General features: G+C 63.3%; 1 protein-coding gene and 1 long non-coding RNA gene across 6 annotated transcripts in view; one reads left to right on the top strand and one right to left on the bottom strand.

The window, feature by feature from the left end:
- Window positions 1-235: 235 nt before the first annotated feature.
- Window positions 236-8,897, bottom strand: LOC103347889 (uncharacterized). Of its 4 annotated transcripts, none has more exons than XR_007918469.2 (4): window positions 6,958-8,897; window positions 3,695-3,848; window positions 2,371-2,514; window positions 236-2,172 (listed from the first exon to the last, which is right to left on the bottom strand). It is a non-coding gene; the product is annotated as an uncharacterized lncRNA (long non-coding RNA). The 4 variants fall into 4 exon arrangements; XR_007918470.2 differs by having other exon boundaries at window positions 236-1,052; window positions 8,383-8,893; XR_007918467.2 differs by having other exon boundaries at window positions 236-1,052; window positions 6,958-8,893.
- Window positions 5,666-12,244, top strand: part of CXXC5 (CXXC finger protein 5) — a 29,264-nt gene continuing 22,685 nt past the window's right edge. The window contains exon 1 of one of the 2 annotated variants that reach the window (XM_051843436.2): window positions 5,666-6,472. The gene's annotated coding sequence lies outside the window, so the exon portion shown is untranslated. The other variant, XM_051843437.2, reaches the window with a different exon arrangement.

Consider the following 12,244-nt stretch of genomic DNA (forward strand, 5'->3'; position numbering starts at 1 on the left):
GGCCCGACACCCCACACACCTCCGCCCACGCTGCTACCCCTCTGCCTGCCAGCGGGTTGTGGCCGAGGTCGCGGTGCAGGGCAACCCCACTGAAGACCACGCTGCTCCTGCCCCTTGCTCGCGTCCTTTGTGACACAGCTGAAGGGACTGGGCCCCAAGAGGGGTGGGCCAGGCGGGCCCAGGCCAGGCGGACTGCTGAAGACCCCGACGCCTGCACTCCCAGCCATGCGGCCGATTCCAGGCACTGGGTGTTTAATCAACGACAGACATTAGCTGATAAACAGTGGTGGGCACTGCCTTGGACAACGCCTGCTTTTGCCGTTTTGTAATCTCCAGCAGGCGCTGTAGCCGAGGATTAGGTAAGCACACGCACAGCCAGCGCCCAGGAGGCATGGCGCGGGCACACAGCAAGTGCTCAGAGCTGTTGGCTACAGTCCTCGTTCCTGCGCCCCCTTAGAGCCAAGCTTCAGGCCTGAGGCATGCGGGGTGGGGGTGGGGCCCTCCCTCACCCTCGAATCATCTTTATGGGTGGTGTAGTGGGGGGGGAGGGGGAAGGGGAGACAGGTGAGCACATGAAAGCTATTTCTGTGCAGTGTGGTCACTGTGGCCACAGGAGGGGACAGATGAGGGGCCCCAAGCAGGCCACAGTGTGTGCACCCAGCAAAGGGAGCTCAGGAGGCAGTGGGCGGGCCTGCCGCGCGTGTGCCTATACTTGGATATGCCCCAGTGGGTTACCTTGTTCTGATCTGCACAAAGGCTACGTGTGGCCCCAGCTCGGGCTGGGAGTGGCAGTCCCAGAAGGTCCCCATGTTCTAGGGCTTCAGTGAGTCACAGGCAAGCCAGATGGAGGCCCGCGAAGGTCAGCAGTGGGCGGTGTCCGCAAGGCCGCAGCTGCGGGAAGGCAGAGCGCAGGGCAGTGAGCCTCAGGCCGTACCTGTGTGTGAGACTCCACACCTGGACAGCAAACCTCCTTGTACTTGGGAGAACAATCTGGGTGCCGATCTCACTTCACTGTCCTCATCTGAAAGATGGAGAGGAGAGTGCTCCTGGGGCTGATGGAAAGATTAAATGAGGGGCCTGCACTGTGGCGTAGCGGGTTAAGCCACCAGCATCCCATATGGGCCCTGCTTTGTGTCCCGCTGCTCCGCTTCTGATCCAGCTCTCTGCTGTGGCTGGGAAAGCAGCAGAGGATGGCCCAAGTGCTTGGGCCCCTGCACCCACGTGGGAGACCGAGTAAAGCTCCCTGATCCTGCCTTCATCCAGGTTGTTGTGGCCATTTGGAGAGTGAACCAGAAGTGGGAGATCTCTCTTCTCTTTCTCCTGTTCTTCTTATTTTTTTTTTAAAGATTTATTTATTTGAAAGTCAGAGAGGCAGAGAGAGAGAGAGAGAGAGAGATCTCTACACTGGCTCCCCAGATGGCCACAAATCGGAGCTGCGGCTATCCAAAGCCAGGAGCCGGGGGTCTCCCACTCAGGTGCAGGGGCCCAAGCACTTGGGCCACCTTCCACTGCTTTCCCAGGCCATAGCAGAGAGCTGGATCAGAAGTGGAGCAGCCGGGATAAGAACCCGCACCTATATGGCATGCTGGCACTGCAGGTGTCAGCTTTACCTGATACACCACAAGTGCCAACCCCTCTCCCTTTCTCTTGGACTCTGCCTTTCAAATAAGTAAGATGAAGTGAGATAGTACACTGTGACTGTGGCGCGTACTGCCCTGCTTGGGGTAAGAGCTGCCTGGATGGCTGGCTGGCAGGGAGACTCCGCAGGATTCAGGGAGTGCGATCTGCGGCCTGGACTGCCTCGCCCCTCCCTGGAAGGCAGGGCAGGGGATGCTGCGCTCCTCCATCCCCAACAGGTGTTGGTGACTTAAGGAACTCACTTGCTGACTGGTCGAAAGAACTCAGAAGGAGGTTCTCCAACAAAACAACACTTAAATATTCCTTTCTGGGGGCGGGCGCTTTGGCGTCGTAGGTTAAGCTTCCACCTGCAGCACCGACATCCTACATGGGCGCTGGTTCAAGTCCTGGCTGCCACACTTCCTATCCAGCTCTCTGCTATGGCCTGGGAAAGCAGTGGAGGATGACCCAAGTGTTTGGGCCCCTGCACCCGCGTGGGAGACCTGAAAGAAACTCCTAGCTCTGGATCGGCTCAGCTTCAGCCATTGCGGCCATCTGGAGAGTGAACCAGCAGATGGAAGACCTTCAGTATCTCTCCCTCTCTCTGTAACTTTGCCTCTCCAATAAATAAATCTTTAAAAAAAAAAAAATCCTTTTTGGCGGTTGAGAGAAGGGCGTGGTGGTGACCATGGTTACCACCGAGGGCGGTGCCCCCCCGCCCCGCCCCATCCTTCCTGCTCGTCCCTCACTCACTGTCACACTTCATCTGAGATGGAGAGTCCTCTGTGGGTGGCTGCATGTGACACTGCCCGTCTTTGTGGACAGCTCTGCCCCTGTTCTCTCTGGTTCCCGTCTGCGTGGGAAAGGTGAGGGCCTGGGTCTCTGCGGAGTTCTTAGCTGCAAGGAGAAGGGGAAGACAGTCAGACCCCCCGCAGTGCGCTGGGCTGGGCGCACATCAGCACCACCCTCTACAGACCCCCCCCCATGCGCTGGGCTGGGCGCACATCAGCACCACCCTCTGCAGACCCCCCCCCCCCAGTGCACTGGGCTGGGCGCACATCAGCACCACCCTCTGCAGACAACCCCCCCCCCCCAGTGCGCTGGGCTGGGCGCACATCAGCACCACCCTCTGCAGACCCCCCCCCCCATGCGCTGGGCTGGGCGCACATCAGCACCACCCTCTGCAGACCCCCCCCCCATGCGCTGGGCTGGGCGCACATCAGCACCACCCTCTGCAGACTCCCCCCCTAGTGCGCTGGGCTGGGCGCACATCAGCACCACCCTCTGCAGACTCCCCCCCTAGTGCGCTGGGCTGGGTGCACATCAGCACCACCCTCTGCAGACCCCCCCCCCCAATGCGCTGGGCTGGGCGCACATCAGCACCACCCTCTGCAGACCCCCCCCCATGCGCTGGGCTGGGCGCACATCAGCACCACCCTCTGCAGACCCCCCCCCCAGTGCACTGGGCTGGGCGCACATCAGCACCACCCTCTGCAGACCCCCCCCCCCAGTGCACTGGGCTGGGCGCACATCAGCACCACCCTCTGCAGACCCCCCCCCTAGTGCACTGGGCTGGGCGCACATCAGCACCACCCTCTGCAGACCCCCCCCCCCCCAGTGCACTGGGCTGGGCGCACATCAGCACCACCCTCTGCAGACCCCCCCCCCCAGTGCACTGGGCTGGGCGCACATCAGCACCACCCTCTGCAGACCCCCCCCCCCAATGCACTGGGCTGGGCGCACATCAGCACCACCCTCTGCAGACCCCCCCCCCCCCCCCCCGTGCACTGGGCTGGGCGCACATCAGCACCACCCTCTGCATGGGGAAGCCATCACCACTCTGGCTCAGCCCTCCACCACTTCCCGGCTGCAGCCCCTCGCCCTCCTGCGGTGGCAGTAGGGTGAGTCAGTGTTAGCAGGAGAGGCAGGTGGAGGTGGGCTGGGGCAACTGCACCTGGGATCCTGCCTCCCCCATCTGTGCCCTGACGTGTGGGGCCGAGGCTATGAGGGATGACCATTTGGGGGTGCTCACTGTCTCAAAACCATGTTTCCACCGCAAACATCTGCTTTTACTCACCCGGCAAGTCCATCTGGAATGGCTTGGAAGGAGGTGAAATGGGCCGATTCTGTGGCGCAGTGGGTTAAACTGCCACCTACAGTGCCAGCATGCATATGAGCGCCAGTTCGAGTCCTGGCTGCCCCACTTCCCGTCCAGCTCCCTGCTGATGCTCCTGGGAAAGCAGAAAAAGATGGTCCAAGTGGTTAGGTCCTACCATCCACTTGGGAGACCCAGATGAAGTCCAGACTCTTGGCTTCGGCCTAGTCCAGCACCAGCTGTTGCAGCCATTTGGGGAATAAACCAACAGATAGAAGATCTCTCTCTCTCTTTCTTTGTAACGCTGCCTGCCTTTTTTTTTTTTTTTTTTTTTTTTTTTTTTTTTGACAGGCAGAGTGGACAGTGAGAGAGACAGAGACAGAGAGAAAGGTCTTCCTTTTGCCGTTGGTTCACCCTCCAGTGGCCGCCACGGCTGGCACATTGCGGCCAGCACACTGCGCTGATCCGATGACAGGAGCCAGGTGCTTCTCCTGGTCTCCCATGGGGTGCAGGGCCCAAGGACTTGGGCCACCCTCCACTGCACTCCCTGGCCACAGCAGAGAGCTGGCCTGGAAGAGGGGCAACCGGGATAGAATCTGGTGCCCCGATCAGGACTAGAACCTGGTGTGCCGGCGCCGCAAGGCGGAGGATTAGCCTAGTGAGCCTCAGCGCCGGCCACACTGCCTTTCAAATAAAAAAAGTGAAAAGAGTTATGGGGGGGGGTCTTTTATCTGCTGGTTCATTCCCCAAATGGCCACACCAGTCAGGGCCATGCCAGGCCAAAGCCAGGATCCAAGAACTTCAACTGGGTCTCCCACGTGGGTGCAGGGGTCCAAGCACTTGAGCCATCTTCCACTGCTTTCCCAGGAACATTAGCAAGGAACCAGATTGGAAGTGGAGCAGCCAGGATTTGAACTGGTGTCCATATGGGATGCCGGCATTGGAGGTGGTGGCTTAACCCATTACACCACAAGGCTGGCCCCTGTAACTCTGACTTTCAAATAAATAAATCTAAAGAAAGAAAAAGGCGAAACACCTGCCCAAGGAGCCATTCCTTGACCCAGCTGGTCAGGGAGGACACTTCTAGCATCAGTGCAAAGAAGGAACTGGCTGGAGGGGGTGCCCAAATTATCTGGGAGGGGCTACTCCTGTGGCCTGGGATGCCAGGAATGAGAGAGGCAACAGTTTTCAGATGGGTTCTGCCCTTTGACACTCCATAACCCCCTGCCTCCAGGCTGAGTCAAGACCCCCAGGAGGGTCACGGCCACTTCCCTGGAACCCCAGGCCCGACAGCCATGCCTGGGAGACAGCCAGGCCGCCGCACACACGGACGATGGGAGGAAGCAGCGAGGTGGGAGACGGTTTCGCTTCTCCCACTGAACAGCCTGTGGTGCAGTTAACTCCCTGCTCTCTGAACTCCAGCTGGTCTCAGAAGGTAAGGCTGAACCCTGGGCTCCTCCCCCTCCCCAGGGGTCTAGAGGCAGCACCTCTGCACAAACCCCGGGTGCAGGGATTTCGGAGAATGGGAGAAGACTTGCACTTTGGGATGACATGAGCCTGGGGGCTCGCTCTGTGGCTGCTTGCGAGGAAGCCCTCTGAGGCAGTGGGCAGCCCAGGTTGGGCAGATGGAGGGGCCTGCTGGGTCCACACCTCTAGCCAGTGTCTGTTGGGCACCGCTCTGTCCCAGGGACTGTTGCAAGCTCTCGACTTGGGTCAGTCTCAGGGCCACACAGTGCAGTCCCCTTAGCCTCAGGACCCCGGGCCTGAGTAGGAAACAGGATCAGTTTCCTCATCTGTGAAATGGGGACAGGAATCTCTGCTCCCTTGCTGCCCAGGCCCGGGGTCTTTGAGCTCCCCAGCCCTGAGGTGCGAGGCCGGATGAGCGCTCTCCCTCCCGAGGCTTGTCGCTTCTCACTCCTCTGAACGCAGGGGGCAAAGGGACGGTGCTTTTTTTTTTTTTTAGGAAGTTGCAGGGTGGGGGTAGGTGAAGTAGGGCTCACGGGGCGCTGCGCCTGGGTCGGCGACGTCAGGGAGCGGGGAGCTAGAGACGCAGCGACTGCGGCTCCGGCCTCAATGCCTGGCGGCATCCAAGTGACCAGAGCAGCGCTGGGAGGGAGGCGGCGGGAGGAGGGAGGGGAGCCGAGGTGGAAGGGGGGGAGGAGGAGGAGGCAGCGGCGAGTCCGGTCCGGGTTTTGCCGGCAGCCCCCGGGCAGCGTTCAGAGCTCCTGCCCGGGCGGGCGCGCGGCGGCGGCGGCGGCGGCGGCGGCGGCGGCGGCAGAGGCGGCGGAGCCTGAGCGGGGATGTAGAGGCGGCGGCACTGGCGGCGGCGGCGGCGAGAGCAGGCTCCCCAGCCGAGCGAGAAGAGCGGCCGAGCCTCGCCCCCGAAGCCGGCCCCGCGTCCCAGCCCCTGCCCAGCCCGCGCCCAGCCATGCGCGCCGCCTGCTGAGTCCGGGCGCCGCACGCTGAGCCCTCCGCCCGCCGCGCCGCGCTCCGCTCGGGGGTGATTAGTTGCTTTTTGTTGTTTTTTAATTTGGGCCGCGGGGAGGGGGAGGAGGGGCAGGTGCTGCAGGCTCCCCCCCCTCCCCGCCTCGGGCCAGCCGCGGCGGCGCGAGTCCGGCTCCGGACCCGGGCACGGCGGGCGGCTGAGCGGAGCGCACCGCGGCGGCGGTGCCCAGAGCGGAGCGCAGCTCCCCGCCCCGCCCCTCCCCCTCGGCCTCGCGGCGACGGCGGCGGTGGCGGCTTGGACGACTCGGAGAGCCGGTAGGTGTCGGGCCACAGCCCTCCCCCGACCCCCCCGAAGGCCGGCCCCCTCCCCTTCCCCGCCTCCCTCCCTCTCCTCCCCCGGGGCTCGGTGCGCGGTCGGGGCCGGAGTTCGCTGCAAGTCGGCGGAAAGTTTGGCGGCGCGGCTTCCCCCGAAGTTCAGGTGCGGAGAGCCGGGGACGGGGAAGGAGGGGTCCGCGTTTGGGAGGGGCGTGGGGCGCCCGCAGCTGGAGCCGCGGAGCCCCCGGAGCCCGGGAGACCTAGCGCCGGTGATCGCTCGGTGGCCGCTGCTATACCCAAGCCTCCCCGAGCCGCAGTGTGGTCGGTCGCAGATCACTGAGTTCAGACAAAAAGAGGGGTTTTAGGGTCGCGGACGGCGCGCTGGGCGCAGTGGAGTGGGGCCGGGGCCCTCCCAGCGGGGTCCCGCCCCCTCCCCAATGACTCGAGCTGGCCGGCGCAGGGGTGGCGGGCGCCGGGGGTCTCACCTCTCGGCGTTGGGCGGGCGCTCCGCCTGCGGGGGCGGCTGGTTGGCGATCTCGGGTGCGCACTGCCCGCCTGGGACCCCATTCGCAGCCCAGGGTTTGGGGGGGCCACGGCAACTGCTCTGCGCGCCCTACACCACGCGTCGCCGAGCCTCCCCCTCCACTTGGAAGAGGCGGCGGCCACTTCTGCATTTCCCCTCCGGCTGCTCGCCCCCGCTGCCCGCGGGGTGCCTGGCGGGCTGATCAAGTTTGACCTTTTTTTTTTTTCCGTCAAAGTAGCACCCCCGCCGTCCCGGTGCCCTGCAGCCGCTCCCGCCCTCCCCAGCCCCGGAGGCGGCGCTCGGCCGTGTCCGAGCCCCGCGTGCGCCAGGCTGCGGGCCCCGGCCGGGGAGGCTGGGCGGGGGTGTCGCTCCAGCTGCGGAGCTGGGGTGGGGGGGCGGGCGTCTCCGGAGCCCCACGCTCGCCCTGAAGTTCGGCCCGAACCCCCGCCTCTCCGCTTCCCCGGAGCGAGGGGCTGGACGGCAGCGAGAGGAATGTGTTAATTTTCTGACCGGGGGAAGTTGTCCTCGCCCGGAATGGGCCGTTTTCCGGCGGGGAACGCGGGGTGCGCCTGGCTTTGTTTATTTGTAGGGTCGACGAAAAGTGAGAGACCCCGGGTTTTAAATGGGGGCCAACTCCGGGACCTGTCAGAAGAGCTGAAACGCCCAATGAGGGAGCCTAATCTTTTTTTTTTTTTTTCGCCTCCCGGGAATCGGAAGGGGGACAAGGAGGCACCCGGGAATCGGGGGTTCTTAGTGATTCGTCGGGAAAGACCTGCGCCCGGGGTTTGCAGGTTTTGGTGGCCGCGCCCTGTTTTGGTCCCTGGACCCTGGGTGGTCCGAGTCGCGTCTGCGGAGAGGGGCGCCGGCGGGCCAGCCTCCGGGTCCCCTCCTTGGCCTGCGCCGAGGGCGCTGCCTGGAGCCCTGGGTCTGCGGCGGGCCCAGCGCCGCCCCCGCCCCCCCCGCCCCGCGTTCGCGCAGGAAGCGCTGGGGAGGGGGCGTGTGTGATCGCTCGGCCCTCGCCCCCGCCGGAGCCGCCCCAGGGCCGCCGGCAAACAGAGTCCCTTTCAAGTTTTCCGCTGGGGCCGCCTGGCGGGGGCTGCGAGCGCGGTCGCTGCGGACTTGTTTGGAGCGCGATTTGAACGCCCGGCGCCACCTCAGCTGCCCCAGCCCCGCGGGGGTGGGGGCGCCCGTTCGTGCCATGGGAGCATTTAAATTAAGACGTTTGGGGGAGGGGGGCTACTGGCTTTAAGCTTGACCTGATCCCTCGCCCGAAAGACGCCGGTACCCTGGGCTCCCACCGCCCCTGAAACCCAGGAAATGGGACGCCCAGCCCCATGCAATCCCCTTTTTGAGAGCGTGCGGGCAGGCTCAGGCCAGCGCTACCTACCCGTGACTGCGGAGTGTTGATTTAGCAGTTTCCCTAGATGAGAGTGGAGCTGGAGCTGGGAGGGGGGGTGGCCCGCTCTGCAGCTGTCACCCCCCTCCCAGAACGGAAATTGTCATCTCTCCTTGGGGAGGAGAGGGGGTGAGGGTTTGAATTTTGCTCTGGGAAGAGGTTGGAAGAGCACGGAGGAGGCTGGCCTCTGAGTGCCCTGTCTGCCTGGGAGCTTGCTGGGAGCCCCCACCCTGGCGGAGAGGCCCCTCTGCCTGTGCTCCCGGCGGTGGGGGGGGGGGGGCTGGAGGTTCCTCTGCAGAGGACAGACCCTTGGCTGCCTAGCTGTCTCTCAGTGCCTTATTTATGTGTGTGTTTGGGCCGGGCTGTTCCCCCACACACACCCTGCTCAGCAGGTGACCCTGGCCTGGGCCTCCTATCTCTCCGGGCGACAGAGCCTGTTGACTTACCCGAGGCCAGCGGCCTCGTCTTTATCACGTGAGGCCTGGAATGTCCACTTGGCTGGGCCGGGCTGGGCTGGGCTGGGCCGGGCTGGGCTGGGTGGGGGAAGGGGCGGGGAGGATTCTCCATCCAGGGCTGGATCCGGAGAGGCCTATGTTGCAAGGTTCCCGCTGAGACCCTCCACTCTGGCTGCCTTTTTTCCAGCCTTGACTTGCCTCGTACCCATTTGGCAAGTGTGAAACTGAGGTCCCCAGGAGTGCAGGGGTGAGATTGCTCCTCGCTAAAAACCTAAGGCTTTGGGAATTCAGGACCCCACCTTGGCTAGGACCCCACCTAGCTATGTACGGGAGGGTGGAATAGAGATGGGCTGAAGTCAGCTGACTTTGGGCCTGGGCAGATGGCGGAGAGCAGGTGAGCCCGATCCAGGGCTGCTCTCCTGGGGCTCCCTGTCTGGCCTGGCGATTCCCCAGGCAAGGCGCTGTGGAACCTGCCCTAACCGGTCACCTATCACCGATGGGGCGGCAGCTCACTCACGGTCAAAACTGCCCACTCTTCCCCTGTCTCATTCCTTGGCCTGATGCCGTTGTATGGAGCACCTACTATGGCCCCCTCCTCCAGAGGCAGGCCCAGGATGGAGGCTCCGCCCCCTTCCCCACCCCCTGGGGCTCTCCCTCTGTTACCCCTACCACCTGGTTCTGTCTTAGCCCTGTGTGTGGTTGTGTGTTGTGTGTGTGAAGTGTCCTTGATGAAGTGTATTAATAGTTAAACTCTCACTCATAGCTGGAGCTCACCAGACCACAAAAAGCCTGCCCCGTTACTCACGCGCTACTGCCCAACAAGAATATCCCACTAAAGTTTTTTTCTGCTTTCTCTTACTTCCCCCTCGCCCTGTCTGCCTCCCCCCAGTGCTGAGGCCACCCTCCCGGGCTGCGGGCAGTGAGAAAGGACTGCCCCTCCAAGACCCAGGAATCCCCCACCTTCCACCTGCTCCTGTGGAGGCGGTGCCGGCAGGCAGCGGTGTGCTGTGCGGAGCCTGGCCCCCGGGTCTGGGATGTGGGGCTGGGGGCGTGTGTGTCTCTGTCGTGAGTTCATGGGTTGAGGGTGTGTGGCTTTGTGAGTCGGGCGTATGTGTCGGGATGTTGGCGTGCGTGTGCGTGAATCCGAGGCTGTGTATCTGAAAGTTGGATGTGGCCCTTGGGCCCCGGCAGTCTCTGTGTGCTCTGTGTTGTGTGTGCTTGGGATTTGGGAGAGTTGGTGTTGGTGATGTGGGTGTATCTGTGTGCTTTGTGTAGGCTTCTGAGTCTGGGAACGGCTCGCTCCTGGACGGTGTGGATCTGAACTGTGAAAACGTGCATCTGGGCTGGCTGGCCAGCGGTGTGCGTCCAGCGTCAGGGGCTGGTGCTGTCTGCTCCTGTCTGCGAGCCTGCCTCCCTGCTGCGTGTGCGCGCGTGTGCGAGTGTGAGCGTGTTTATGGGAGCATGTGTGTGCATGTTCGTGTGAGTGTGAGCATATGTCAGTGTCTGCATGTGAGTGTGTATCCGTGTGTGAGCATGTGTGAGTGTGTATGTGTGTGGGTACATGTGTGTGTGAATGTGAGCGTGTGTGTGTGTGTGCAGTGTAGTCTTGGAGCCCATCCTCCCACCCCACCGCAGCAGTCACTGGGCAGCCTCTGCGTCTGTGCCTGCTGGGAGTTTTGGAAGCCTCGGAGGGAGACAGGCTGGGGCCGGGGTGACAGCGCGTATCCACGGTGATGGCAGCCTGTGATTACGGGAATAAAAGGATTTTAAGGTCATGGGGTTTTTTTTTCCTTGGGTTTGTGTTCCCCCCTCTTTGGAGCCAGTGGCAGTGAAGGGCCGGTGCTGTGTGTCTGTGGGTGGGGAGGTCCGCCCATGCAGGTGAACATGGATGTGAGTGGGAACACATGTGTGAGCATGCTTAGCGGAGCCCGCGAGAGGGCACGGGTCTGGTTGCCTGCTCCCCGGGTGCGAGTCTGGACGGCTGCTCCCCAGGCGAATTCCCAGGAAAACTTCTTGCTTCTGGGCATCACGTGGGGCTGGAATCCTGCGGTCCTCTCTGTGCTGAGCAGAGCGATGTGGCCCCAACCCGTAGCTGCGCATCCTCCCATGTTGGGTGTCTCTGGCCGGAGACCGACTGGGCCCAGTCACCTGGGCCAGGCCACATCTTGGGGTGTCGGTGGCCCTGGCCCCGCTCCAGCCCCTGTAATTGCATTCTGCCGCCTAATCCCCCGCCAGCTCAATTAGATCGCAAATTCTTCTTCATTTCCTGCCTCTGATGCTGGCCTCCCTCTGGGCTCACAGGGCCTGGGAGGGAGGGGGGGACCTGAGGGGCCTGGGGGTGGTTAGTGCTTGGCACACTGGGTCTTTCTGGGCCAGCCGCGGTATCCCCATGCTGGGGGCGGTGGCTGGTGGTAGCCTAGAACGGGATTTCCAGGTAGACCTGGTGGATGACTGCAGCCAGGTCTGGACCGCGCCGTCACCTGGGCCCCGAAGGCTCTGCCTCCTGCCACCTGCAGCGCGGCAGTGGTGACGGAGCCCCTGGCCCGCTGTGGGGTCCTGTTGACCGTCCTCCTTGGCCGCTTCCCCCAGGACCGATGCCCCTGAGCAGTGGTGCCTGGCCCTGTGAGGCCTGGCTAGCCGGGTGAGTGACAGACGGGCAAGTTGTGCTGTCTCTACACACCTCAATTTCCTTCGCTCTGAAATGGGACCGTTTTCAGGTGAACACAGGGGGATGGTTGTGCAGTGCCCAGCCTGGATGACTGGCCCATTCGGCGTTTAATACAAGTGGGCTTTGTGACAGACTTTATATTCCGCGGGGACTGGGACACGTGACTGTCCATTAGCTTTCCTGTCTCCATTCTACTCTTACCAGATGTGTGACCTTGGACGCATCTCTTGATGTCCCATCTGTGAAGAGGGACCGACGCCTGCTGACCTCACGGGGCGCTGGTGCGTTCGGATGCTTGGCCCCAGCAGGTCTTCAACATGTTGAAGGGTGGGGTGGGATTGGCTCAGGGACCGGGGACTGGCCAAGGTCAGGAGGCTGCGAGCGGGCCGACTGGGGTGGGAGGGCGAGGGGATGACCTGCTGGCTCAGCTGAGCTGAGCGGTGAGGCACACAGCCTTCCTCCCGCCGCTCTCGGCAAAGTGGTGGCTTGGCTGATTTTCTCTCTGGGCGGGGGGAGCTGGGAGTCTCCCCCTCCTCCCCCTCGTGCCCCGGGAGGCGCTGGTGGCCGGGGCCGGCCGTGCTGACAGGCCTCCTGGCTCTCTTGCTAGGGTAGCTGGCAGCTCGGGGAGGCCGGCTGCGCCCAGATCAGCCCCAGGGAGGGAGCGACCGCGAAGGTCTCCCTGCCCTCCTGTGCACAGAGCGGGGGGGAGGGGGGCTGTGATGGAGGTGGG

This window comes from Oryctolagus cuniculus, chromosome 6 (genome assembly GCF_964237555.1).
Source record: "Oryctolagus cuniculus chromosome 6, mOryCun1.1, whole genome shotgun sequence".
In the NCBI taxonomy this organism is placed as follows: Eukaryota; Metazoa; Chordata; class Mammalia; order Lagomorpha; family Leporidae; genus Oryctolagus; species Oryctolagus cuniculus.